Source organism: Podarcis cretensis (assembly GCF_951804945.1).
Source record: "Podarcis cretensis genome assembly, chromosome: 3".
In the NCBI taxonomy this organism is placed as follows: Eukaryota; Metazoa; Chordata; class Lepidosauria; order Squamata; family Lacertidae; genus Podarcis; species Podarcis cretensis.
The window spans coordinates 92,968,632-92,970,667 of NC_137172.1; the positions used below are offsets into that span (position 1 = coordinate 92,968,632).

At 43.0% G+C, this 2,036-nt stretch overlaps 1 protein-coding gene across 1 annotated transcript in view; it reads left to right on the top strand.

Annotated features, from left to right (window-relative positions):
• GCLC (glutamate-cysteine ligase catalytic subunit) overlaps positions 1 to 869 on the top strand; it is a 27,778-nt gene extending 26,909 nt beyond the window's left edge. Inside the window, exon 16 of the mRNA XM_079970456.1 lies at positions 1 to 869. This exon is cut by the window's left edge and continues 1,261 nt beyond it. The gene's annotated coding sequence lies outside the window, so the exon portion shown is untranslated.
• The last annotated feature ends 1,167 nt before the right edge of the window (positions 870 to 2,036 follow it).

Genomic DNA, 2,036 nt, shown 5'->3' on the forward strand with positions numbered 1-2,036 from the left:
TTTTGCTGCTGCAGTCTTTCCACCACATGTATCTTCCCAGGGCATAAGATCTGGAGCCATGATGGAGCATCAGGCAAGTACCTTACGCCATTCTTCAGCTCCACTATACTTGCAAGCAGCTCACTGCATACCTGGAGAGACCCCAATCGCACATTTCTTTGCTCTTTTAAAAGCTTGAAAGGAAAACGAGAGCTTCAGTTCTGTCTTAAAGTCTAGACTTGGATGCGGCACAAAAATAAGAGGATATTAAATTGCAGCAAACAGATTGCAAGATAAGGTTTTCTCTCTCTTTGTGACGCAGTTAAACGTGCCCGACATTTCTTATAACCTGCATCTTCTTTAGTATATAACTAATGATTTCAAGAAGAATCATGAAATGCACTAATATATCTGTGAGTCAGGAACCTCTGAAACATAAAGGAATTGTATAGAATTTAAAACTAAAGACAATGGCTGTGATTTGTACATAATAATAACCTGAGATTTAGAGGGAAAGAAGAGGCTTTAATATTAGCTGCTTAAAGTAAGACTACAGTAAGTCACTTTTACTGTATGATAGGTTATGAAATACTTAATAACAAGCGTATATAAATATCCTAAGGTGTAGTGACTTACAAAGAGTTGGTGGGGAAAAACTGCAGTAAAACTGCGTTGATAACCATATGCCTGCTGAGAGATTAGAACTCATTTGGTGTTCATAAGTGTGCATTAGGAAGTGCTTGTATCAGGTTGCAGCTGAGCGGACAAAGGCTCACTCATCTGTGGAATGAACAGAAATTTGCAATATATGGTGGATGTCTGAGTGTAAATCTAATTCATAGACATATTTTCCACAGAAGTTGAAAGCAAATAAAGTTTTTTTAAAAGAACCTAAATTGTGTTGTCTGTTTCCTTTGCGTACCCTTCTGCCGTTGGCTTAGCAGCTGCACTGCCACCACTGCTGAGGAAAGGTGAGCTGTTCCTATATGAAGTTACAGTTCAGCTTCTTTGAGCATCCATGTGGAAGGGAAACTTGAAATGTCATCATCATCATCATCATTATTATTATTATTACTACTACTACTATGTTTGTTTCTACCCTGCCCATCTGGTTGGGTTTCCCCAGCCACGCTGGGTGGCTCCCAACAGAATATTAACACGATAAAACATCAAACATTAAAAACTTCCCTAAACAGGGCTGCCTTCAGATGTCTTCTAAAAGTCAGATAGTTATCTGATGGGAGGGCGTTCCACAGGGCGGATGCCACTACCAAGAAGGCCCTCTGCTTGGTTCCTTGCAACCTCACTCCTCGCAGGAAGGGAAGCACCAGAAAGCCCTTGGCCCTGGACCTCAGTGTCTGGGCAGAATGATGGAGATGGAGACACTCCTTCAGGTATACTGGGCTGAGCTTTAAAGGTCAGCATCAGCACTTTGAATTGTGCTCAGAAACGTACTGGGAGCCAATGTAGGTCTTTCAGGACCAGTGTCATGTGGTTTCGGTGACCACTCCCAGTCATCCTCTAGGGATAGGAGGATTGCACTGTGGCATAACAGTTACAGTGTTGGACTAGGACCTGGGAGGGCAGGGTTCGAATCCCCATAGAGCCACGAAGCTCACATGAGTGACTTTGGGCCAATCACCATCTCTGGGCACCTAACTTAGCTGACAGGGTTGTTGTGAGGATGTGGTGGGGAGGAGGAGGACAACCCACAGCACCTTGAGATCTTTGGAAGATAAAGGCAGTATCAAAATGAAATGAATATATATATGGCAGGAGTGAGGAAGCAGTACTGTAGTAGGGTGAATGGCTGTGAGAGAAATTACTTGGGCAAAGAGTTGAAGCGGCATGGCAATTGTGAGCTAGAGAGCTGGGGCAGGGGAGGATATATAGTAGAGAATCCAGAGGAGAGCTGTTCAGTGTTGCATTTGATGTGAGATAAAGGGCAAGCGCTCTGAAATGTTTCAACATCTCATCCATGTTTTGTCATGATTCCAACATACCTTTCACCTGATTTGTGAAGAGCTCAGGGTATAACAGCATGGCATGTTTCAAAC